At 43.4% G+C, this 27,440-nt stretch overlaps 1 long non-coding RNA gene across 1 annotated transcript; it reads left to right on the plus strand.

Annotated features, from left to right (window-relative positions):
- Positions 1-8,311: 8,311 nt before the first annotated feature.
- On the plus strand, positions 8,312-27,375 carry LOC131273850 (uncharacterized). The gene is made up of 4 exons (XR_009181017.2): positions 8,312-8,556; positions 20,938-21,047; positions 26,073-26,184; positions 27,044-27,375. It is a non-coding gene; the product is annotated as an uncharacterized lncRNA (long non-coding RNA).
- Positions 27,376-27,440: the final 65 nt, after the last annotated feature.

Here is a 27,440-nt window from a genome sequence, read left to right on the forward strand (position 1 = left end):
TTTAATGAAATTTTCATTTTGGTTATTGTACTTCAAACTCCAGAATTATAAGTTGCTTAACCTCTTCTTCATGAAAGGGAATTTAGATTGTGAGAAATCTCAGCGAGTTCTCATTAAGTGGCAGACGTTATTGTCCCCTGCACTATGCTTTGTAGGAAACATGGACCCTTGGTCTCAATGGTTCTTTAAGCCACTTTACAGATGGTAGTAGCTGGTGGCTGGTATCTTGGGACCATCCTCAACTACAGTGTCAGGTACAATGGTGGATGCTTTTTAAATGATTGGATGTTGAACGAATGAATGGAAGAAGGCAAAAGGATGGGTAGAGAATTGTTGGTAGGTGGCATTTAAAGAGGAACTAGTTAGGTCATTAGTAATGGCTTTTAATAAAGAAGAGTAAGGCTTCCCAAAGGCCAGGTACTCTTCATTCAAAATATTATGCAGCTGTGCATTTCTTGTTTCTAGGTTAATTGTAGTAGGTGCCATAAGAAGCTCCAAACAATAAGCAGAGAATCTCCAGGTGGGAATACAAGGCAATGCTTCATGAAAGCAATATATTTGAACTAAACTTTGAATGACTATAAGATTTTGATGAGGTGAATAAGAAGAAAAGGAAAAGTATTTGAGTCAGGGCACTGAATAAGCAAAGATTTGGAAGTGGGAAAATGAAGATTGTGTGGTCAATTCTGAATGCAAAATAGGGTACTGAAGTTAAACGAGTGAGGTAAGGTCAGAAAGTATTTGAAACCATATCAGAAGGGACTTGGGTGCCATACAGTAAGTTTGCCCTCTATTTGGTGGACAATAGAAACCCAGTGAAAACTTTTGGATCAAGAAGTGGCATGGTTCTACTGTGCTTACCATTAACCTGATACCATGGAGGAGTAGGCATATAAAAAGGAAGAGACTGGAATGAGTGAGGGACTTAACTGATATGGTGGCAGTGGGGTCTGAAAGGAATGACAGCATATAAAGAGCTATGATTGAGGAAGCATCTACAGGTCTTGAAAACTCATATATATTTGGAGGGATGATGGTGCAAAACTAAGGTGGGGAAGTGAGCAGGAAGAACTGGTTTGGTGAGAAGATGATGAATTTGGCTTGGATTGAGCTTGAAGTACTTGGCAAGATATCCAGGTAGAAACGTGCACAGACAATATAGGCCTGCAACTTGAGAGAGCACTATGGATCTATTGACCCTAATTTAAGAGACAACAGTGCAATGATGATTAGGGAGCCAGAAAATTTTAGGAGTTCAGAAACAGAAACTGCTCGAAGAGAGAAGAAAAGCCTTTTGTCAAGGAAAGAACCTTGAGGGTGGGAGTAAGAATGGGAAGGAGTGGTTGTTGGGAAGAGCAAGAACGTGGAGAGGAGCCATTGAAAACAGCAGGTAATTGTTCAGGGTGGAAGATGACTCCAAAGAGCACACCTTCATGGCAGGGGTCCAAAGGGCAGTGGGCAACAATGTCACGTGCTGCAGTCAACATATTTGGGCTGTGATATCCGAGACTGTAAGTGTAGACCACTTTCAGATGTTTGAAAAAAAGAAAAATTGGTCGTTGGTAATGGATTGAGGGAAGCTTTTTCTATCTTGGGGGCGGGAGACTCAGGAATGTTTGTAGGCCAAGGAGAAGGAACCAGAGATGAGAGGATGCAGGTTAGACTGGTTGATGACTCAAGATCACAAAAGAAGCTTGGAAGGATAGGGTAGAGGCAGAGGAGTTAACCTTGCAAGGAAGGGGGTGTAATTCTTTCTTTGACCCTGGGGAGAAGGACGAAAAGATAAGTAAAGATAGAGACATTTGACATTTAGAGGGAGGAAGTTGAAGGTATTCTCAGCCAGCAGACTCACTCTTCTCATGAGAATATTTAGGGAGGTCCCTAGAAATTGGGGTTGGGCCTGTTAGGATTTGAGAATAAGGGAAGGGTTTGAAACAGCTGCTGGGGAATGAGCTAGGGAGTCACCTAGAAATGAGTAAACAGATGTCTGAAGACTGTTGAGAGACCAAAGAAGTCTAAATACAAGTATGGGCACAACTGGGCCATACAGGGCCCCTGGGAGGTGAAACAGGGAAAGCAGATAGTTGGGATCTGCTCGAGATATAATCTGGCCAATCACCCATATATACTAGGTTGTCATTGCAAGGGAAGAGCAGGGTCAGACCTTCCTCATCGCTGTAGGAGCACAGGGCACACTGAATTCCCAGGACCCAGTACAATCACCATACCCATACTTAAAATTATTGAACAAATGAATGAAATGTGCTGCGAGGTCGAAATTCTCATTAAATGGGCAACATACAGCAGAAGGAGATTGGAGGAGAGAACCAGTCTATTGCAAAAGCTGAGTCACTTCCTTGTCAGCAGCACCTCGCCTGGCCTTGCCATGGAAGAGAGCCAGTAAAGCCCCTACCCGCCTTTCACTGGGCGCTATGCTTTCTTTGCGATCCGCCTCTCTAATTTGGCTTGTTGAGAGCTGATAAGCCTAATATCAAGGAGACAGTTGTGAATTACTGCAAAGATTTTATCTTTTTTTTTAACATTACTGAATTGACATGACTTATAAACCAGTCTTGGGTGAATTCAATTCATGATTGGCATATTAATTCTTGGGTAAATTAATAAAATTTCCTGCCAAGCTGGGGCTCAGCCTCAGAGGCAATTTACTGTAATTATATTTCTCTCAGAAATAGTCTTTCTACTATGCTAAGCCTGAAGTCAAGAAATATAGAATTTAGAGCTCCCTTCCATTAAGAATATCTCAAAAAGAAAGAGGCAGAAAGAGAAGGAGGGAGGGAAAAGATCTGAGGACCCACCAAGAAAGTACTGAAGCAGGTTAGTGTGAGGAACCAGGGAAGGCGGCTGGGCAGAATAAATCTGTAACAGCTGGGACCCCCCTAGTCAGGGCAGAGCCACGAGACCCCTGCCTGGAACCCACCCCCCCCCAGAGGAGGCACCTACTTGAGAACAGGGCCGTAACCGATACAGCCGAAGAGCCCCCCAAGGCGCTGGTCACGAGGGGCCATTTGAAACTCGTGGGCTCAAAAGTAGCCCCGGATATCTCCAAACAGAAAGGCGCCCCTCTTGGTCCCCGAGAGCTGCCAGGGGGAGGCGGAAAGCCCGTCAGGACAGCAGACAGCTGAGACCCCGCAATGTGGGGAGGGCAGGAGAGGCCTCCTGGGTGGGGTAATCAATCAAAACAGCAAACAGCTGGAACTCCTCCCCTCCCATTAGCAAAGGCTGCGAATAATTAATTGTTCAAAAAAGCAAGCTCCAAGCTCTCTTGCTTCCTTGATTTCGCCCTGTCCCGGTGCTGGTCCCGCCCTGTTCCTGCCTTCTGTGCCCTGCTCTTGCTGTGTCTGCATCCCCCCCCCCCCCGCCCCCCCGCATGGATCAACACGCAAGTAAAATCTGGGCATTTATAATCTATAATGAGAAACTGTAGTCTATGAATCAGCCCTCTTTATCACTCTTCAGCCCCTTCCTCTCTACCTGGGACCCATAATCTGTTATTTTCTTCCATTTCTCTTCCCTCCCTACCTGAATAAATTACTGGCCTAACTCACCTGATGTGCTCTTAAAATTCATTTTTGCAGCATAGTCAAGAATCTGGACAAAATCCGGTTACACCATCAATGGTGAGACGAATGATAAGGACTGTTTGGAATATCCGGTGCCAAGTGCAGGTACTGGAAAGAGAAACTGGAACCTCAAGTTCCCAGAGAGGTCTTGCAGCCATATTGTCAGCGGGCCATGCGGTCTGTCAGCCATGTTGTCAGCGGGCCATGCGGTCTGTCAGCCATGTTGTGGCTCATCTTCTCCTCCTTTACCCTGTACTAACCTGCCTCAACTCCCCCCTCAGAGAGTTCACACTCTTATTCTTCAAGGGGGTGCTGAGCAATCAAATACAGAAGATGATCACTTCCTGCTGGTTAGGGTAGTAGTCCCTGCCTGACAGGGTGTGAACCTCTCTGGCTATTCTACCGAGATTGAGGGAAGATGAGTCCAACATTGTGGCTGGAACTGGCTGAAATCCCTGCGTAACTAATATATTGTTTTGCAAGGTGTTGATTACTACTTAGCTTTGTCTCTTGAAGACGTGTTTCAGGCCATCCAGTGACTGGCATTTGTACGTCCTGTCAGGTGCTTCAGGTGAGCTGGCATTTCCCTGGGCCACTGGCATCACTTGGGATACGTGCTCCCAGCTGGGAATTCCTTTAACAGCAGTTCCCGACAGGGGTGGGGGCACCACTCCTTATTTTTCTCCAGGCAATGGCTCGCCAAATGAAGACAGAGAAGCATTGGATTCCTCTAGGTTCTTGGCTATGATGCATAAATGAATTTATGAACATGCCAGTTTAGTTAGGCCAGTAAAAAGAATTTATTTGGCAAATAGGGGAAAGAACAGAGCATGCTGAGAAATGGGAGAGAAAGAAAGAATACACCAAGATTTGGTGCAGGCTCCTCTAGGCAGAGAGCTGTTTTTATCCTCTTGTGTCTCTTGTGTCATCTTGTGCCAGCTTGCTGTGCCTGCCTGTCACACCAACTTGCTGTCTTCTTTAGGAGGCACCAGGAACAAAACCAGGGACCTCCCATGTGGACGGAAGCCCAGTCGCTTAAGCCACATCCACTTCCTTCTTAATAAACTCTTGCTACAGGCCGTATTAAACTGGCACATCCCTGAATTCCTTCTTGGGATGAAGCCAAGAACCTAGAAACCCAGAGCCCAAAGTGTTCTGCTAACAGTCCAAGGTAATCATGTAGATATTTTGTGAATTTGCGTAGTCTACAGATCTGCGTTCTCTTTTACACTCACCAGGGTGGAACATACTCTTCAGGAGAGGTGGCTGGAGCCTGGTGTGGCCATAGAACGCACCTCGCGTCCTCAGACCACGGGGAGCGGCACAGGCCCAAGGCCCCAGCTGCTCCCCCGAGCCCCACAGCTGCCCACGCCTGGGCGCTTCAGCGAGGGGCACGAAGGCAGTTCCCGGAGGACAGGAGACTCCTGACCGCGGCTTCTGGCTCCAGGGCGCTCCTTCGGCCTGGCTGGGCCTTGCCTTGGTCCGGGCCGCCGTGCCCAGCCTTTCTTCCCTTGGGGTCACTTATTTGGGGTCTGATGCTGCTCACAGCCTTGCCTGCTTCCCTCCCTGTTTTCTCCCTGAGACATCATGACCTCCCTGCACCATTAAGGCCTCCTTGGCCTCGGCTTCTCTGCCTGACACACGACCTCTGCTTCCGAGCCCAGAGGCCCAGAGGAGCTGTTGGCAGGGGAGCATTTCCAGACCATCACTCTGGCCACTGAGTGGGCTGATGCCTTTGGAAATTCGCAAAACCCCATCAGCAGAGGAGCAGGGACGTCTGTGGACCCTCTCCCCGTCCCTCGGCAGGGAAATGGCCACCAGGGAGTAGCTGTCCTGGGAGCAGCTAGGGAAGCTGAGAGTGGGGGCGCTGCCTGGACAGCCCTCACCGTGGCCTCCGGACGCCCCTGCGATGGGGTGAGCTGAGCCAGCGGCAGCCGCTGCCCGGCAGGGCCCAGCAGGGCCGCAGGCGGCGGAGAGGCCAGCAGCCGTGGCCGCCCTCCCGCGCAGAAGCAGGGCCGTTCCTCGGCGTCTTTGCTCCTGACCGCCGGCAGCTCTCCTGGGAGTGACCTGGCAGATATCCTCCTCCCCGTTTAACACGAGGTGGCAAAGCAGCAGTCGCCGGAGTCCCCAGGTGGCGGCCCCCTAGTGGGGGCACCTGCTCAGGTCACCTTCCTGTTCTGGCGAGAGGGTCCCCCTTTTGCTTGGTGGTTCCAGCCTTCTCCACTAGATTTGGGTTTGTGGCCCTCAAGGAGTGGCCTGCCCTAAGGGTTGGGCCGGTGACTCAAGTTAGTCCAAAGGGGGCTCTTTCCCAGAACGTGGGTGAGTGCAGCCCGGAATTGGAAATGGTTGGAGAACGTTCGCTCAGGAGCTAGGCATCCCAGGAGCCATGCCCAGCCCCTTCGCTGGGTCTCTAGCTGCCCAGCTTTCACCCTACAGAAGCCAGCCAAGCTTGGGGCCAGTCTAAAGCCTTGAGTGAAGTCTTTCCTTTGCTTAAGTTAATGGGAGGGTGGTTTCCACTGGTTGCATCATATTCCATCTTTCAAGAGAGTCCCTTAAAATCAAAACCAGAAATAAAGGGCGGCCAGGAGCCCCTGAAGTTTTTCCCCTCCTAAGTGGACAACAGCTCTCTCTTTAAAAGCTCCGGCACATCCAGTGTTTCAGTAGAGCTTCCCTAGATCGTTTGCATCATCATCATTATCCTCTCTAACGAACAGAGCCTGCCCCCAGTTGCATAATTGGGAAGTGAGGGGATGGGTGCACGCAGCCGCGTCTGTGACTGAGCAATGCCCTACTGCGCGCGCCCAAACCACTCCACAGAGAGGCTCACCCAGGACCCTGGTCAGGATTTGGGGTCACCGCTTATATCCTGTGGGACCTGGGGGACTCCTCTGGGCCTCCACCTCTGTGTCTGTCATATGAGGGTGTTGGAGGGTCTGCCTGCTAGTGCTCTGTCCCCTCCTCACTATTTCTCTTGGTGATAAAATGTGGGTGGAAAACAGAATGTGAGAATAGCATCTCCTCTGTGCCCATTATGTGCCAGGCCCTGTTCTAAGTACTTTATGTGTATTAACACATTTAATTTTCATAACAACTCTATGAAATAGTTATTATTTTTGGCCCCATTTTCCAGATGAGGAAACTGAGCCACAGAAAGTTTGAGAGGCCAATCCTCTGCCACCATGAATTCTGCTTCTGTAACAGAGGCTCTGTGAAGGCACAGGCATTTTTTGTTGTTGTTGTTGTTGACTACTGTAGCAACTCTGCACTTGGCATAAAGTAGGTACTCAATAAATATTGGAGTGGATGAAAAAACAAACGTAAGAGAAGCAGATGTGGCTCAATGGGAGGTCCTGGATTCAATTCCCAGTGCCTCCTAAAGAAGACAAGCAAGTCAGCAAGCTGAGTGACAGCTGGTGTGGCGAGCTGATGCAACAAGATAATACAATGAGATGACACAACAGGAAGACACAACAAGGATACACAATGAGAGGCTCAACTAGCAGGGAGCCGAAGTGGCTCAAGTGATTGGGCACCTCCCTCCTACATGGGCGGTCCCAGGTTGGGTTCCTGGTGTCTCCTAAAGAAAAGAAGATGAGCAGACACAGAGAACACACAGAGAGCAGACAGCTAAGTGTAAACAATGGGGGTGTGGTAGGGAGGAGAAATAAACAAAATAAGTCTCTAAAAAACAAATATAACATTTAAAAATTGAATTAATCAATGATGAATATGAGAGTCCAGTTTTCTTCAAATCTAATTCTATGGTCTTCTAGTTTTCTTGAAGCCCACTTGGATTCTCATGATTTCACAAGTAGGCTCTAAGTATCTTAAGAAAATTCCTGAATTAGCTCATATTTTCAGCTGATGTGAAGATGCGTTCTATGAATCTGTTTCATTTCTTTTTCTACATTCAGATAGACCCAATAATTATATAAAAGCCCAGTGGTGCAGGTGCTTAGATGAGAAGTAGATATCACTTATTTCGCTAGGATCCAGATAAGGAAGGCTAAGGGTTGTGAGATAATAACCCACATGACATAATTGCAATGGGGTGTTCTCTATGACTAAGGGAAAACCAAAACAAACTTGGGCTTAGTTTATGGCATGCCAGCAATAGGTGGAGGTGAGCAGCTGAGCACTATGGATTCCATTGGGAGTGTCCCTGAAAGATAACAGGGAAGGGAAGTCCTGGGTAGAACTTCCTGGATGGAGAGATGGCCAGAGATACTCATTTACATAATTCATGGACAGTGATTAAAGGTTTGGTTAGATGGTCAGGATCTTGGAAAACAGAAGATTAGTGTTGGTCAGGAGGTGAGACACCTGAAGAGATGTCAGCCCACCCCAATACAGGTGTCAGGGTTGCCAGCAAACACATGAATCACATGGGTTCACATAGAGAAGAGACAGAGCAAGGTCATCTTCACTAGTGGCAGTTGGTTCCCATAGCCAGAGGGTCACAATCCATGGTCGAAACAAGAAGTTCTATGCCCAGCGCCCTCTCCTCTGTCCTTGTGCTGCCACAGTAGAGGACACCTGCTCCCTCCCTTCCAGGGACAGATACACCATGGGGTGGGGTAGGGGCGTGGGAGAGTGAGCTGGATGTCATAAAACATACCCCCAGAGTCACACTGTCTCCAGCTATATGCTGGGGGCAATAGGGAAGAAATGTCCTGGCAGTCCCTGTATCTACTAGGGAATTGTGTTTAGTCCCCCCAGGCTGACACACCTGGCTGCAGGGAAAGGGGCAGGCTGCTCTAGGACTGCCCCTACCACAATTGGAGTATGGGTGAGAAGGAGGTCTGAAAAGAGGGACATGTAGATGGACCTCTCAGAATGGGCAAAAATTGTGAAGATGTTTGTGTACCAAAGAGCAGAAGAGGGCGCTAGGAATCAGGTGAACCAGATGACTGCTTGGATGTCTGTCAGCTTCTTTTTCTAGTTGTCCCTGCCTTTGCCCAACGGAGGTGGACAGGTGGGTAACACATGGTCTTAACACCTTGTTCTTTCTCTCAGCCAGAGCAGAGTGTTGGGCCTGCCAAACTAGATGCCAACGTGTGGTTCCCACATGGTATCATTCCCCAGAGACCAGCCATCCACTTAGTGGGAAAGTTTATTGAAGTGGATTCTTCTTTGACCATTAGGGCTCTTCATGCCCGTCGAACCAACAGGCAGTGGCTGGGGTGATTTATCCTGATTACCAAGGGGAACAAATGTCTCCTGGTCCACAAAGGAGTAGAGGGTACCATGATGAGAACATCTCTAGTAAAAGGGAACGGAACACTACAACAAGCAATTACGTAGGAACGCTGAAGAAGGAGACCTTTCAGGGGTGAAGGAGGGGGTTACTCCTCTGGGTTATGAACATCAGCTGACTGAATTGCTAGCTGAGATGAAAAGAAGGAAGTTATAAATTATGTCAGCGGTGGCCTTGTGACCAGCTAAATTACAAGGACAGGAGCAGCGGTTCTATTTTCTTCATTGTTGTTTACTTATTTATCTGCATTAACTAGATTTTTTCCTTCTTCCTTCCCCTTTTATTTTATATAAGGAGTGCTGGTGGCAATTACCTTTACAATTTGGTTTTTGGGTTATAGAATAGGTGGGAATTACTGTCACCCAGAGTTGGACAATTTCCAGGGTGAGAGTGCTTTTATTTTAAACAAAGCATAACTGCATCTAGTAATGTGGAAGGGTTAAGTTTGTTGTTGAATACACCCCTTCTACAAGCCTAACTTGAGCCAAAGTGTCCCCCATCTACATTTCTGGGCTTTGGTGACCACCTGCTCTCATGGGTTCCTCTTTCCAAGGGGTGGTAGATGTTTCCTGCAGTTACCACTTTTTTATTCACATCCCCCTTCCCCCCATTGTCTGCTCTCTGTGTCTCTTTGCCCATTTGCTGTCTGTTCTTCTGTGTCTGCTTGTCTTCTCCTTAGGTGGCACTGGGAACCCATCCTGGGACCTTTGGAATGGGAGGGGGGTGCTCAAACTCCTGTGCCACCTCAGCTTCCTGGTCTGCTGTGTCTGTTATTGTCTCTCCTCTGTGTCTCTTTTCATTGCATCCTCTTGCTGCATCAGCTCTCCGTGTGTGCGACGCCATTCCTGGGCAGACTGCGCTTTTTCTGCTCTCCTTGCAGGAGTGCGCTCTTTGCGCATGGGGCTCCCCTATGTGGGGGACACCCCTGCGTGGCACGGCACTCCTTGCGCGCATCAGCACTGTGCGTGGGCCAGCTCACCACACGGGTCAGGAGGCCTTGGGTTTGAACTGTGGACCTCCCATATGGTAGGTTGATGCTCTATCCATTGAGCCAAATCCGCTTTCCCAGTTACTACTCTTTATCTTGCTTCAATCTTCCCTCTTTGCTCTCTCAGGCCTCCAAACACCTTTTAAAGCAACTTCTGGTATTAAAAATCCCGTGTGAAATACCTGGAGTGGTTCTTCATTTCCTGACTGAGGCTTGACTGCTGGTCTCTAATCCTCTTCCGGCCGTGGCTTTCTATATTTGCACGGGTTACCTCATAGCCTTTTGTGTCAGTTAGCTATTGCCACATTAGCGGTGCTTAACAAACAACATTAAAATCTCAGTGGCATACAACAATTACAACAACAGGCACTTATTTCTAGCTTATGAGTTTGCTGGTCAGTGGAAGCAGCTCACTCTCCTCTACAAGTCTTCAGGTCCAAATCTTCTCCAGGTATCTCTCAGCTTCCCTGGACCATCAAAACTAGCTGGGATGTATTTTTCTCGTGGTGGTGGCAAAGGTGCAAGAGAACAAGTCGAATGTGCAAGCACATTTCAGATCATTACTGTGTCGCAACTACAGTATCCCATTAGCAAAGAGCAAGTCACATGGCTAATGCACAGCCAAGGGGGTGAAGAAGTATATAGCTGGCATTTTAATGGAAGGAATTGCAAAGGCACATGGAAAAGGCCATAGATAGAGGGAGGAGTGAAAAATTGGAGCTGATAATTTAATATGCCACACCTTTGAAGTAAAATATTGCTGCTTGAATTAACAGTGGTGCCCTGGTTGATGCTGACAGCAACCCCATTAGAGAGCTTAGTCACAAGCACCCAGCTCAGCCCCTCCCAGATACCTGGCTCTCAGAAACCCGGTGAGATAAGAAATGTTTGCTTTAAGCTGCTTGTTACACAACATTAGCTAACGAACACCCTGCAGTACCATCTAAACCAACTAAGAAGGCTATGTAGAAACTGTTGGTTGTCATAGCAGTTTATTCAAACACTTACTGAGTAGCTCTAATTAAATTAATTCCTAATAAATTGTTGAGACAGAATGTCTCATGGCTTATAGAAAAGTGCCTTGAAATACAGCTTCATCAGTGATATTAAGCATTTTCTCATCACTGTCTCTTTACTGTCATTAGAGAGAGACACGATATCTGGGTTATTAAAGTCACTTAGTTGCATTCTCTCTTGGGTAATAAAGCTATCTTCTTTGCCAGACTCTGAATTTAGGTGAATAACCCCTTTCAATTCATTCTACTTATTGTTTTTTCATTAAAAAAATTATTGAAGTGTATTACTCATACATGAACATACATAAACAATAAGTGTATAGTATAAGTTGTGAACTTACAAAACAAACTTGCATAACATCATACAGGGCTTCCATATCTCATGCCACCATCAATACCTTGCATTATTGTAAAACATTTGTAACAAATTATGAAAGAGCATCCTCAAAGTATTACTACTACCTAGTCCATATCTTCCATTTGGCATATTTTCTCCCAACCCACCTTATTTTATTTTATTTTTGTTCATAATCTATACAATTTATCTAAAGTCTATGATCAATGGCATATGGTATAATCACAGTTGTGCATTTATCACTCTAGTCAATATTAGAGCATTTTCCTTACTACAAAAAATAAGAAAAAAAAACAAACAAAAAACAACCACTATCATACCTATTTGTTTAGTGCTACTAATTACAAATCCTATGATATGCTTTCACCATTTCTATTCATTTCCAAACATTTACAAACAATTTTTTACCAGTTCTGCACAGATCAAACATCAGCTTTCCATTCTCTAACCACATTCTTTTCTCTAGTGACTTATATTCTAGCTATTAACTCTATAACAGTGAAATCATACAGTATTTGTCCTTTTGTGTTTGACTTGCTTCACTCAACAGAATTCCCTCCAGGTTCATCCATGTATCATATGCTTCATAACTTCATTTCTTCTTACAGCTGCATAATATTCCATCATATGTATACACCACAATTTGTGTATCCATTCATCAGTTGATGAACACCTGGGTTGTTTCTATCTCTTGGCAATTATGAGCATCTGTGTCAGATGTCACAGTTCATGACACTGCTCTCAGTTCTTCTGGGTATATACATAGTAGAGGTATTGCTGGGTCACATGGTAGATCTGTATCTAACTTCCTTAGGAACTACAAAACAGTTCCTCCACAGTGGCTGTACCATTCTACATTCCCACCAGCAGTGAATAAGTGTTCCTATTTCTCCACATCCTCTCCAACACTTGCAGTTTTCTGTTTTGTTAATAGTGGCCATTCTAGTTGGTGTGAAATGATATCTCATTGTAGCTTTGATCTGCATTTCCCAAATAACCAATGATCCTGAGCATTTTTTTTCATGTGTTTTTTTACCATTTGTATTTTCTTCTTTAGGAAAATATCTCTTTGGGTCTTTTGCCCATTTTTAAATTGGGTCATTTGTCTTTTTATTGTTGAGTTGTAGTATTGCTTTATATATCATGGATATTGGGCCCTTGTTGGATGTGTGATTTCCAAATATTTTCTCCCATTGAGAAGGCTGCCTTTTTACCCTCTTTCACAAAATCCTTTGAGGTGAAGAAATGTTTAATTTTAAGGAGGTCCGATTTATCTATTTTTTCTTTTGTTGCTTGTGCTTTAGGTGAAAAATTTAAGAGATCCCCACCTACTACAAGGTCTTGTAAATGTTTCCCTACATTATCTTCTAGGAATTATATGGTCTGACTTTCATATTTAGGTCTTTAATCCATTTTGAGTTGATTCTTATATAGGGAGTGAGATAGAGGCCCTCTCTCATTCTTTTCATTATGGACATCCAGTTCTTCCAGTACCATTTATTAAAGAGATTGTTCTGTCCCAGGAAAGTGGACTTAGTAGACTTATCAAGACCATAGAGGTGAGGGTCTATTTCTGATCTCAGTTCCATTCCCTTGACCCATGTATTTATCTTTATGTCAATACCATGCTATTTCCCCCCCCCCCCCACTGAGATGGCTCCCTCATCTGTTTTTTTGTTGTTTGTGCTCATTGTCTGCTTGTTGTTTTTTCTTTTTCTTTCTTTCTTTTCCTCATTTCTGCTCGTTGTCAATACCATGCTGTTTTGACCACTGTTGCTTTATAATATGTTTCAAAGTTAGGGAGCATGAGTCCTCCAGCTTCACTCTTCTTTTTTAGGATTTTTTTTTTTGGCTATTCAGGACCCCTTTCCCTTTCAAATAAATCTGGTAGTTGACTTTTCTATTTATGTAAAGTAGGCTGTTGGAATTTAATAGGCATTGCATTGAATCTGTAAATCAATTTGGGTAGATTTGACATCTTCCAATCAATGAACACGGAATGTCCTTGATTTGTTTAGGTCTTTTTAAAATTTCTTTTCACAGTGCTTTGTAGTTTTCTGAATACAGATCTTTTACATTCCTGATTATATTAATTCCTAGATATTTGAGTCTTTTGTTGCTATTTTACATAGAATATTTTTCCTGATTTCCTCCTCAGCTTGCTCATTACTAGTGCATAGAAATGCTACTGTTTTTTGCATGTTGATCTTGTATCCTGCCACTTTGCTGAGCCCATTTATGAGCTCAAGTAGCTTTGTTGTAGATGTCTCAGTATTTTCTAAATATAGGATCATGTCATCTGCAAATAGTGAGAATTTTACTTCCTTTTATTCTAATTCGGATGACTCTTATTTCTTTTTCTTGTCTAATTGCTCTAGCTAGAACTTCTAGGACAAATAACCATTGTTATTCACCATTGTTGAATAACAATGGTGGCATTGTTGTCTTGTTCCTGATCTTAGAGGGAAAACTTTCAACCTCTCCCCATTGAGGATGATGTTGCCTGTGGGATTCTCATACATGCCCTTTATTATGTTGAGGAACTTTCCTTCTTACCTATCTTTTGAAGTATTTTTATCAAGAAAGTATGCTGGATTTTTTAAATGCCTTTTCTGCATTGAGATGATGTTTTTTTCCCTTTGATTTGTTAATATGTTGTATTACATTAATTGATTTTCTTATGTCGAACCATCCTTGCATACCAGGAATAAAACCCACTTGATCATGATGTGCACTTATTTTTATATGCTGTTAGATTCAATTTGAAGTATCTTGTTGAGAATTTTTGCATCTCTGTTTACTAGAGTGATTGGTCTGTATTTTCTTGTAGTATCTTTACCTGACTTTGATATTAGGGTGATGTTGACTTCATAAAATATGTGGATAATTTCTCCTCCTTTTCAATTTTTGGGAAGAATTTAAACAGAATTGGCATTAATTCTTTTTGAAATGTTTGGTAGAATTCATCTGGTCCTGGAATTTTCTTTGTTGGCAGAATTTTGATGACTGATTCAATCTCTTTGCTTGTGATTTGTTTGTTGAATTCCTATATTTCTTGTAGAGTCAGTGTAGGTTGTTTTTGCATTTCTAGTAATTTTTCCATTTCATCTAGGTTGTCTAATTGCTTGGCATACAATTTTTCATAATATCCTCTTATGATCTTTTTATTTCTGTGGGGGCAGTTGTAATGTCCCCCCTTTCATTCTTTTTTTTTTTAAATTTATTTATTATTTATTTATTTATTTAATTCCCCTCCCCTCCCCCGGTTGTCTGTCTTCTGTGTCTTTTTGCTGCGTCTTGTTTCTTTGTCCGCTTCCGTTGTCGTCAGCGGCACGGGAAGTGTGGGCGGCACCATTCCTCGGCAGGCTGCTCCCTCTTTCGCGCTGGGCGGCTCTCCTTATGGGTGCACTCGTTGCGCGTGGGGCTCCCCTACGCGGGGGATACCCCTGTGTGGCACGGCACTCCTTGCGCGCATCAGCACTGCGCATGGGCCAGCTCCACACGGGTCAAGGAGGCCCTGGGCTTGAACCGCGGGCCTCCCATGTGGTAGACGGACGCCCTAACCACTGGGCCAAAGTCCGTTTCCCCCCCCTTTCATTCTTGATTTTGTTTATTTGCATCTTCTCTCTTTTTTTCTTTGTTAGTTTTGCTAAGGGTTTGTCAATTTTATTGATTTTGTCAAAGAATCAGGTTTTGGTTCTGTTGATTTTCTCTATTGTTTTTTTGTTCTCAATTTCATTTATTTCTGCTCTAATCTTTGTTATTTCTTTCTGCTTCTTTGGAATTGGTTTGCTGTTCTTTTTATAGTTTCTTCAGTTGTTTATTTAGTTCTTTGATTTTAGCATTGCTATAGGCATTTAGGGCTGTAAATTTTCCTCTCAGCAATGCCTTTGCCTTACCCTGTAAGTTTTCATAAGTTGTGTTCTCATTTTCATTCACCTCGAGATATTTACTAATTTCTCTTGCAATTTCTTTTTTGACCCACTGATTGTTTAGGAGTGTGCTTTTTAGTCTTGATGTATTTGCAAATTTCCCCTATCCTGCCTATTATTGACTTCTAGCTTCATTCCAGTATGATCAGAGAAAGTGTTTTGTATAATTTCAATCTTCTTAAATTTATTGAGAGCTGTTTTGTGGCCCAATATGTGATCTATTCTGGTGAAAGATCCATGAGCACTTGAGAAGGATATATAACCTGCTGATTTGGGGTGCAGTGTTCTGTATATGCCTTTCAGTCCAGTCTGTTTATCACATTGTTCAAGTTTTCTGTTTCCTTGTTGATCTTCTGTCTAATTGTTTTATCTATTGATGTGAGTGGTGTGTTGAAGTCTCCAACTAATATTGTAGAGAGGTCTATTTCTCCTTTCAGTTTTGCCAGAGTTTGCCTCATGTATTTTGGGGCACCTTTGTTAGGTGCAGAGATATTTATGACTGTTACTCCTTCCTGGTGGATTGTTCCTTTTATTAATATATAATGGCCTTTCTGCATCTCTTATCACTTTTTTGCACTTAATGCCTGTTTTGTCCAACACCAGTATAGCTATCCTTGCTTTATTTTACTTAGTTTATGTGAAATATCTTTTTCCAAACTTTCATTTTTGATCTATTTTCAGCCTTGGGTCTAAAGTGAGTCTCCTGCAGATGGCATACTGAGTTTTCTTATCCATTCTGTCAGCTTATATCTTTTATATATTACTGTAAATGCATTACTTACTTTGGTCATTTTATTCCTTGGCTTTCATACGTTATATCCTATTTTTGTCCATCTTTTTATCCTTTTGGCTACTCTTTCTGATAGTCTTCACTTCTATACTCTCCTCTGAGTCTCTCTCTCTCTTGTCTTTTCTTTCCTCACTGCAGAACTCTTTTTAGTATTTCCTGTAAAGCTGGATTCTTGTTACAAACTCTCTTAGTTTCTGTTTATCTTTGGATATTTTAAATTCACCATCATATTTGAAGGACAGGTTTGCTGGATAAAGAATTCTTGGTTTCCAGTTGTTCCATTCAGTACCTTAATTATATCATACCACTGCCTCTTCATCTTATGGTTTCTGAAGAGAAATCCACACTAAGTCTTATTGGGTGATATTTTGCTTCTCCCTTGCTGCTTTCAGAGTTTTTTCTTTATCTTTGGCATTTGGTATTCTGAATATTATGTCTTGGGGTAGTTCTATTTGGATATATTCTAGTTGGAGTACACTGTGCTTCTTGGACATGTATTTTCATGAGCGTTAGGAAATTTTCAGCTATTATTTCCTCAAATACTCTTTCTGCCCCCTTGTCCTTCTCTTCTCCTTCTGGAGCTCCTATAACATGTATGTTGGTGCACGTCATTCATTGCCCTGAGTCCTTGCTCATTTTTTCCCCATTCTTTCTCTCTCTTCAGTGTCAGCTGCTCTGTCTTCCACTCACTGGTTCTTTCCTCTATGATTTCAAATCTGCTGTTGTATTTCTCTATTTTATTTTTGAATCTCACTTATTGTATATAAGTGCTGTTATTTTTCTATCCAAGATTTCAATTTTTATTTTGTGCTCACCTAATGGCTTTTTTTTTTTTTTTTTTTGGAGGTACTAGAGCCAGGGATTGAACCTGAGACCTAGTATGTGGGAAGCTGGCGTTCAACCACTGAGCCACATTGGCTCCCCTGAGTTGGTTTCTTTTGTTTGTTTGCTTTTTCTTTAGGAGGCAATAGGGATTGAACCCAGGAACTACCATATGGGAAGCAGGTGCTCAACTGCTTGAGCCACATCCACTCTTCCAGTGTCTTCTTAATGTCTTTTATTTCTTTAGGATTGTTGTCCTTCAACTCCATGATTTGATTTAGATTTGAATGAACCTTGTGGATTATCTGTTTCAAGGTCTGTGTCTTCCTTTGCCTGAGTCATATCGTACTTTTTCTTAGTATGGCTTGTAATTTGCTGCTGATGTCTAAGCATCTGATACTGATGCTGAGTTTACTCTGATGTTCAGTTTATCTCTTGCCTAGGGATTTACCGTTAAGTAGTTGTGTGCTATCTCTGGTCTTTGAGTCTTAGTTCAACTTGTTCTAGATATTTAGGAGTGCCCCAGTTTAATAGCTTAAACTAGGGCTAAGGACCCAGTAAGGGTGCAGGCAAGTTCCCAAGGGCCTTGGAGAGGGGAACAGTGAAGGCACCTGTTTGCCTCTCATTTTTTTAATATCCCCCCTCTTTTCATGCACTTTTCTGCTCTGCCAGCAGATGGGACTCCTTGGCAGCCCTCTCGCTCAGACCCCAGGTGCTGGGGGATTGCATTCAGTGTGGGTTGGAGGTGCAGAAGCAATGTCCTCAGAGTAGGTGGAGCCTCACAAACAGCCACACCCTCCCTCTACCTCCCCAGTCACCAGCCTGGGGCTGTGGGAAGGATGTTGGAGAAGGCAAAGGACCTTTAGCTCCCTGTGGGGTCTCTCAGGGCAAGCCACCTCCTGGCCCCACCCCGCCTGGAAGGGCTCCACCCCTCCAGTGCAGCAGATCAAGTTCTCTGGCAAGGTGAATTTGGTGAATTTGCTATAGAGGCTGCCTCCCTTCCTCTCCCCTTTCTTGGGGAAGAGGGCCCCTGCAACCTCTTTGGTTCTCAGCCACCTGCCAGCGTGCTGAGAACTTCACTCCACACTCCTGAGTAGCGCTGAAGCTTTACTCATGGGATTTTCCCGGCCAGCCGAGCCTCCTTTCCTTCGCCCTTCTCTTTTGGGTGGTGTCTACCTTCCCCTGGTGTCCCAGAACGGCCCCCCCGACAGCCTGCCTGTCCTCTCGCTGTTTGTCTGGGAGAGAAGCGATCCCTCTTCCTCTCTAATCCTCCATCTACCTGGGAGTCCCGTTCTACTTCTTCCATCTGTCTATGCGCTCAACAAACAACTCTGAACAATAGTGCAGTTTCCACGCAGGCTAGAAGGAAGGACCGTGGGGTGCCCCGATTAAGAGGTGGGAGCTTTGGGCCGTGAATGCATCCCCGGTCCAATCGGACAGACCATCAGGACACCTGAAGTCCGGTTTATTGGCTCATTGCAATGAGGGCGACCGCACAGGAGGGGAGCAGCGGGGCTCTGCCCCAAACAGAGAGCTGAGGTCGTTCTTGGGGGGGAAGGGAGGGGCTTAGTAAAATTGAAATGAAACAATAAAAAAATAAGTAAATCAGTTCAGATCAAAGTGTTCAATAAACTCACACCAAATGAATACCTCCAGGCGGGGAGGCTTCCGTGGCTCAAGCCGCCGAGGCTTGCTTCCAATACCTTCTTGAGCCCCCGACCACCTGCTTGTCACTGCTGGGCCGCCTTCTCTCCTCTGTGCAGAGGAATTGTGGGCTTGAAAAACACAGCCTGACCTTTGCCAGGCTGTAAGGTTTCCTTCAAAGGAATACTCATGCCTCCCCAACAAAGAGACTTGATGCTGACACTGAAGTTCATACCCAAAAGGATTGAGAAACCCCAAGGGAAAAAAGATTAAAAAAAACAGAAACCCCAAGGGAGAGAAATGAATGTTTTCATCAGATTTGAAAAGTCCAAGGAAGAAGAAATACCCTAGCTGGGTCACACGTCACAGGTTCTCACGCTGTCACGATGGAGACGTCAGCTTTGCAGAGTCTCCCCAGATTCCTAGGAATTGTAACCCTTGGTCAGGGCCCAGGCCTTGGAAAACCATGCTCCTTCATCAACCTTCCTTTTGGCAAAGCTGCAACGTACCCTTGAGGGCATTTCTCAGGAGAGAAGCAGGCGGGCCTCGGGCTCCTGGCAGCACCAGGGATGGCATAGACATGCCCGAGCAGAGCCGCCTCCACCGCTGCCCTGTAAAGACGCGAAGCAGCATCACTGGGCAGTGCACAGGTGCCACGTCCTCTAGAAGTGCCTCTGCCCCCTAGGATGCAGGAAACAAGGACCCGGTGGCAGGCAGAGGGGGGAACACATTCCAGGACAAATGGGGGACGGAGTCCCCGGCGCCGTGAAGCAGCGCCTCCGCACTCGGCTCCACCAGGATGCTCAGGCGCAGCAGGGGCCAGGCCACGGGGCTCTGGCCCAGGGGGGTCACTCATCCCTGAAGAAGGCAGGGCGCTGGGCGTCAGCGGGCATCCTGCGCCCGTGGGGTTTGGGCACCTGCTTGGCAGTTTTGGGACTCAAGCCTCTGGTGCTCTCTAACACTGAGTTCCTCAGAGCGAAAAGGTCTACCGCTTCTCCTCTTTTTTTTTTAAGATTTATTTTATTTATTTCTTTCTCCCCACCCCCTTGTTGTTTGCACTTGCTGTGTCTGTCGTCGTCCTTGTTTCTTTAGGAGGCACCGGGAGCTGAACCCAAAATGGTCTGTACATGGTAGGTGATTGTGGGGATAGGCTCCAATGTGAGAGGGAGGTGCTTAATCGCTTAAGCCACCTCTGTTCCCTGCTTTGTTGGGTCTCTTGTTATGTTTTATCTTCTTACGTCTTGTTGCGTCATCTTGTTCCATCAGCTTGCCGTGCCTGCCTGTCGCGTCAGCTCGTTTTCTTTAGGAGGCACTGGGAACCTCTGTTCCCTGCTTTGTTATGTCTCTCATTATGCTTTTCTTCTTGAGTCTCTTGTTGTGTCATCCTGTGTCAGCTTGCTGCACCTGCCCATCATGCCAGCTTGCTGTCTTCTTTAGGAGGCACCGTGAACCAAACCACTGACCTCCTGTTAGGTGGGAGCTCAATCATTTGAGCCACATCCACTTCTCCGCATCTCCTCTTAACTTGGATGCAAAATCCAGAATGAGCTCAAAGAAATGAATTCAAAATGGTCCGTACATAGTAGGTGATTGTGGGGATAGGCTACAATGTGAGATCCCACTTGGCAATTTCTATGGATAGATTCGAAAAGCTCTAGTCTCTAAGTGATTTCAATGATAAGGATTTTTTTAAAAAACCAGGTAATTAAGCAGAGCAAAGGAGAGGGGAATGAAGAGTTAGCTACTAACTCTCACATGCACTGCTGAAGGAGAGCGCTGCCAGGCAGAGCATCAGGAAAGCTGCTCTGGAGCAGCCAGGAAAGCCTTCCATGCTAGCTGTGTACACACTGTGTGTATTAGTCAGCCAAAGGGGTGCCGATGCAAAATACCAGAAATGGGTTGGTTTTTATATCAGGTATTTATTTGGGGTAGGAGCTTACAGATACCAGGCCATAAGCATAAGTTAGTTCCCTCATCAAAGTCTATTTTCACATGTTGGAGCAAGATGGCTGCTGACGTCTGTGAAGAGTCAGGCTTCCTGGGTTCCTCCCTTCCTGGGGTTTGCTTCTCTTTCCTCTGTGTGCTTACTTCCTGGGGCTCCAGCTTAACCATGGAAGCAAGTTATTTCCTTGACCACCGAGTCGTGCTGTCTCCATAGCTATATGTGCAGGTCATAAATCTAGCAAGGAGATGTGTACATTCAGGTGGAACGAGGACTAGGTAGAACGGGACAACCTGGGCAACAAGATTTATGGGTATGTTCTCTCAACAATATAATAGAACAGTGAAATTTTGTACTTTGAATTATAGTCATAGATTTTGATCGATTGTGTTACACAGGTCGAGGTAATGGAAATAGGTAGGATAGTTGCTGGTTCTCACGATTGCTTGGAGTTTATAAAGAAGCCCCTGAGATTAATAAACTTCTCTAATGAGCTTGAGGCTTCAATGCTCTCAGATCTCCTGATCCCAATCTCTCTTTGTCTTTAATTCCCGATATCCTTTGTGTCCACCACTCTGACTTCTGGCACCCAATGTGGGGCCCAAAGCAGTGACTGCAGCAGAGATTCTTCCATGGCAGTATCGGGAACACAGAAACTGAAAACCTTCCTGAAAGGTTGAGGCATCCATCGAAAGGTGACTCAAGTCTGACAATACAGTGGTAAGAATCTTAATTAATTTTGCTTTCCGCTAGCATCAGGGTATGGGAAATCAACCAGGACGTCTGGAAGAATATTCACAGGTACTAAAAACTCTTCAAATACTGTCAGAATCTCAGTGAAAACTGCTGATTTACTTGAACTTTTTGCTCTAGTACAAAAACACTTATTGGTTTCAGCCACAAGGAAAAAATCTTTTAAATCTTAAACAGTAGAAACAGGTAATGAAGGCTTTACGTAGAGCATACCAAAAAGGAGAGACTATACCACTGTCGGTGTGGGCTTTAGGGAACAGACTGCAGCAGCCTTAGGTCCGCTGCAGTCTGAAGTGGAGGAGGAAGAACTTACCATATTTTCCAGGGAGCCCCATGACACGGGCCATCAGAGTGAGGACAGGGAGGAAATAGAGGACAAGGACAAGGATGAGCCCCCGAAGAGAAAGAAACGAACCCCTTTCTGCCTAAGCAGATGTCTAAATTGAATATTTCTAAAGCCAGCATTTACCCTAATTTGTGTAATGTAGCCCCTACGGTCCCACCGGTTACAATGCCGACAGCCCCGGGAATATTTACTGATGCCATTGACACCAGGCCCTACACTAACAACGTATTTGTACCTAATCCAGTTCCAACTACTCCCTTAATGCGTTGTTTGCTGCAAAGATCTTGACAGGGGGATCCTGAAGCAATGCGATTACTAACAGCTTTCCCGGTAAATATTCAACAAGTTCCCCCAGATGCAAACAACCCTCAAGGAGGATATAATTTTCATCATGAACCCCTGCCATTTAAAATTCTGAAAGAACTTAAACAAGCCTGTGCACAATTTGGAACTAATAGTCCTTACGCTTTTGGCTTAGTGCAGGGGCTGGCTCAAGCTGGCCAACTTATCCCCTGGGATTGGGGCATGCTGGCTAGAACTGTTTGAAGCCCGGCTGAGTTTTTGCAATTTAAACCTGGTGGACAGATGAAGCCAATATGATTGCGCGCTGTAACACAGTACAGAATCCTCCCGTTCTTATTTCTGCTCAACAATTTTTGGGTATTGGTGACTGGCCTGGAATTCAAAGTCAGCTCCAATACAATGATCAGGCCATAACACAAGTGCGCAGTTCATGCTTGGCAGCTTGGAAACGGATTTGTGCACCTGGCAAACCTACTCAAATCTTCTGCCAAAGTGATCCAGGGAGTTAATGAACCATATGTGGAATTTGTAGCCCGATTAACTGACATTTTGATGAAAACAATTGAGATACCAGAAGCAAGAGAGTTAATTTTGTTAACGCTTGCTTTTGATCAGACTAACAGTGAATGTAAAAAGGCAATTCAACCCTTGAAGGCAGGAAGAGGTTCAATTCAAGATTATATTAGAGCTTGTCAGGATATTGGCTCTACAGCTCATCAGATGGCGGTCTTGGCCATGGCCTTTAAAGGTAGCTCAAAGGAGGAGAGAAAGAAAGGAAATTGTTTTAATTGTGGGAAGCCTGGTCACTATCAGAAAGAATGTAGATCTTATCTAGCCTGTGCCTTTCAAGGTAAAGGACAACAGAATCCATCTAAAATATGTCCAGTTTGTAGGAAAGGTTATCATTGGGCCAATGAGTGTAAATCTAAATTTCATAAAAATGAAGCTCCAATCAGGTTGGGAAACCGCTTTGCGGGCCTAGCTCAGGGCCCTCAGACAAACAACATGAGCCTGGCTGAACAATATCCGGTCAGCAATGGCCCCAACATGCATCCCAATTTCAGAATTAAGAGCTGCTACAAGAGGCAGTGCTGCAGTAGATCTTCCATCTACTGAAATTAAGCTCATAACACCAGCAATGGGTATGCAAACTCTATCTACTGGAGTAAAAGGACCTTTGCCTTCTGCTACTGTTGGTCTTATAATAGGAAGAAGTAGTTTGACGATGAAGGGACTGCTAGTACAAATTGGAATCATCAATAGTGATTATAAGGAAGAGATAAAAGTAATAGTGCAAGCTGTAAGCCAGGTTCAAATTAATGTAGGACAAAGTATTGCTCAATTGTTACTGCTCCCTTACCATAAACCAGCAACCCTTCCCTTTAATAGAAGAGGAGGTTTTGGATCTACAGGAAATGAAATTTATTGGCAGACCTTTGTAGGTGATGATAGACCAGAGATCACAATTACCATCAATGGGAAAGTGTTTTTTGGACTAGTAGATACTGGGGCTGATGTGTCTATTATTGCTAAGTGCTATTGGCCTCAATCCTGGACATTGCAAAAGGTACCCACTGTGTTTACTGAAATTGGAACAATGACTGATGTATATCAAAGTACGACTTTATTTGATGTGTTGGGTCCGGATGGACAAAAATCTACTTTACAACCTTATGTTGCTGATGTGGGCCTTAACCTGTGGGAACGTGATTTACGTGGTCAATGGGGAGCTTTTATTCATATTCCTACTTTGTCAAAACAAGCAAAATCTTTACACATGAATATGCAAATATAATACTAGAAGGAAAGGAGATCGTAGAGAACTTGGGTTTGACCCATGTCAAAAAAATCCCAGTCAAAGAAATTTACCATAGGGGCCATTGAATGGAAGGGCAGCCCAATGCCTATAAACTGGTTAACAGATACACCTGTATGGGTTTATCAATGGCCTCTCCCAACAGAGAAACTTAATGCCCTTCATATTCTTATAAAAGAACAGTTATCTCAAAAACATATTGAGCCTTCTAATAGTTCTTAGAATTCTCCCATGTTTGTTATTCGGAAAAAATCAGGAAAGTGGAAAATGTTAACTGATCTAAGAGCTGTCAATAAGGTCATGAGCCCTGTGAGTGCCTTGCAGCCTGGGGTGCCACAACCATCTATGATTCCAAAAAATTGGTCCTTAATTATTATAAACTTAAAAGATTGCTTTTTCACCATTCCTTTACATCCCTCTGATAGAGAAAAATTCGCTTTTTCAGTACCTTCTATAAATAATCAGGCACCCATGCAAAGATATCAATTGTGTATGCTGCCCCAAGGTATGATGAGTAGTCCTACCTCATGTCAATTATTTGTACATCAACCTTTAGAAAAGTTGAGAGCAAAATTCCCAAAAGCAATGATTATTCATTATATGGATGATATATTGTTTGCTCATGCCTCAAATGACAAACTGCAACAGTTATTCCGGTATGCTGAACAAATTCTTCCTGTATGGCTTGCAAATTGCCCCTGAAAAAATTCAAAGGAATGCACTATTTTGTTATTTGAGTATGAAATTGGCTAATGGACGTATTACACCACAAAAGATACAAAAACATCAGGACAAGTTAAATACTTTAAATGATTTCCAAAAATTGTTAGGAGATATTAATTAGATCTGGCTGACATTAGGAATTTCTAACTATATGCTAAATAATTTATTTCAAACATTAACAGGCGATTCAGATCTTTCTAGCCCTAAAACATTGTCAACAGAGGCTGCAAAAGAATTGGCATTGATAGAGGATCGAGTCTCTCAAGGGCAATTAACACAATAGAACCTGACAAAGCTGTTGATTTGATTATTTTCTCAACCCCTCAATCTCCTACAGCTTTATTTTGGCAAAAAGGTATATTGGAATGAGGTTTTTCACCTAATAATAAACAAAAGAGATTGCAGACACAGCTCCAAAAAATTATTTCCATTCTAACAAAAGGTCGTGTTAGACTATTACAATTAAAGAGGTCTGATCCAGACAGAATTATTTGTGATCTTTCTCATGAAGAAATTCAACACTTATATATATCTAATCCTCAATGGCAAATTGCTGTTAGTAATTTTCAAGGCATTATTGATAATCATTATCCTACTTCCAAACTGTTAACATTCTTACGAAGAACCACTGGGATTTTACCAAAAATTGTGAAAACTGTTCCTATTGAAAATGCTTGTACAGTATTAACTTATGGTAGTAGTAATGGGAAAGCAGCATATGTTACCTCTCATAAAGAACAGGTTTGGCAGACTCCTTATTCATCTGCTCAACGCACAGAGCTTTCAGCCATCATTAAGGTTTTACAAACATTTCAGGAGCCTTTGAATATTGTCTCTGATTCTGAATATGTGTGTTTAACTGTAGCTCATATTGAAACAGCTCATATTTTTATTACTGATGAATTGTCTTAACTTTTTGACGACCTTCAAGCCTTCATTCGGCAAAGAAGTCAGCCCATATATATTACTCATATCCAGTCTCATTCTTCCCTTCCTGATCCTCTAGCTACCCAAAATGCCCAAGCTGATCTGTTAGTAGGATGTTTGCAGGATGCAACTAAATATCATGCATTGACTCATATTAATACTAAGGGACTTAGACATAAATTTCCTCAACTGACAAAACATCAAGCTCAAGAGATTATTTGCACCTGTCCCACCTGTGGACCCTTGGCCAACGTGCCTTTTCAGGCTGAAACTAATCCCAGAGGCCTGGCTCCTAATCAACTGTGGCAGATGGATGTTATTCACATACCATCATTTGGTAAATTACAATATGTTCCTGTCTGTATTGACACTTACTCTCATTTTTTGTGGGCTACTGCACAAAGTGGTGAATGTTTTCATCACGTTCGTTCCCATTTGTGGTCTGCTTTTGCTGTGATGGGATGCCCCTTGAAAATTAAAACTGATAATGGCCCTTCTTACACCAGTAAGCCTTTTGCTTCCTTTTGTTCTTTGTATGCTATTGAGCATGTTACTAGTATTCCTTACAATCTTACAAATCAAGCCATAGTTGAACGCATCCATCATACCATAAAAACTATGCTTTTAAAACAAAAAGGGGGAGATGATGGTATTATAACACCAAAAGATCAATTGGCAAAAGCTTTATTTACTTTAAATTTTCTTAATGTTTATAATTCACTGACACCTGCAGAATGTCACTTTGGAAAATGTCAAACATCTACAGTGGACACTGGAAATGATGATCAATCAATATTCTGAAAAGATATTTTAAGGAATAAATAGAAAAAAGGCAGGATTAAAGTATGGGGGTGAGGCTATGTTCTTGTCATTTCAGAAAATGGAGAGCAAATTTGGCTACCTGTGAAGAGGATTAAGCCATGGAATGAAGAGATGGGGTCTCCTACAACTTCTGATGATGGTGATCGTAAGCAATGAGAAAATCAAGGGTAATTAAAGTATTGGGTCTATATACCTAATCCCAGTTACTCAGAGTGTTAACCTGGAAAGATCCATCCTTTCCTATTTATCTGAATAAGACTCATATATTCCCTGGACCAATTGATGATAGGTTACCAATTAAGCCCCAGGAAGGCAAAGAATCTATAATCTCATATTACCATTTGATTATTGACCCCTATGCATTGGTAACCATCCTCTATGTATGTTAAAAATTGGACTATGATTATCTTCACAAAAAATAATACTAAGTCTTTAGTGACGTTATTTCCTTCTTATAATTATAAGGTGACTAAAAAACCTGCCTAAAACTGTCTGCAAAGAGATATTGGGGATGAAGAAGGATGGCAAGAATGCCATATAGGAAGAGGGTCTGTTGTTTTTAATGATTCCTATGGAATAGTGTGGGAAAGTGCCCCTATGGGGAGTCCCACCAAATATAACAGCAGATTTATTTGGTATGGTCTAAATAGTAAAGGACAGCAAATTAGTAATATGCAATATCTCTTTTATGAATCCCTTGATTTGGATGAAAAAATAATTTTTACCAGAAATAATAGTGTTTGGAAATATGAAGGGAAATGGATCCCTTCTCCATGGTGTAATATTACATCTATGCATAGTCAAAAGAATTTGTGGGAAGTTTTTCTGGGAATAGCACCTACTATAGCATGGATTGGGAATAATAGTGAGAATGGTCAATATTTGCATTTAAATCAGACTCATCACTTTCAATCATGTGTAAGAGATGCTTATGTGTTTGTGGTTGGAAAACTAACTATAATTAAGAATGCTCTATTTTATAAAAGTGGGGTGCTGTATACCTGTTTGTCTGAAAATATTTTACAGAATGGAGATTTCATTACAATGGCTCAAAGGCGGCGGGGAGTGTGGATTCCAGTGCGACTGAACAGAATTTGGCTATCGTCACCTGAGAGTCAGCTGCTGTTCCATATGGCTCAAGAAATCCTGAAGTGCTCAAAGAGATTTGTGGGGCTGTTAATAGCTGGCATATTGGGACTGATTGTGTTATTGCAGCTGCTGCTACAGCTACTGTGGCCTTGCATGAGACTGTGCAGACTCAGCAATATGTGCATGACTGGCATAAGAATGCTAGTGACTTATGGCATAGTCAAGAACATATTGATGAAGAATTAAACAGTAGAGTTAATTATCTAGAATCAGCAGTTTTACATCTTGGAGATCAAGTATATAACTTAAATTTACTTAGAGGATTAAATTGTGA

Source organism: Dasypus novemcinctus, chromosome 17 (genome assembly GCF_030445035.2).
Source record: "Dasypus novemcinctus isolate mDasNov1 chromosome 17, mDasNov1.1.hap2, whole genome shotgun sequence".
NCBI classification, from domain to species: Eukaryota; Metazoa; Chordata; class Mammalia; order Cingulata; family Dasypodidae; genus Dasypus; species Dasypus novemcinctus.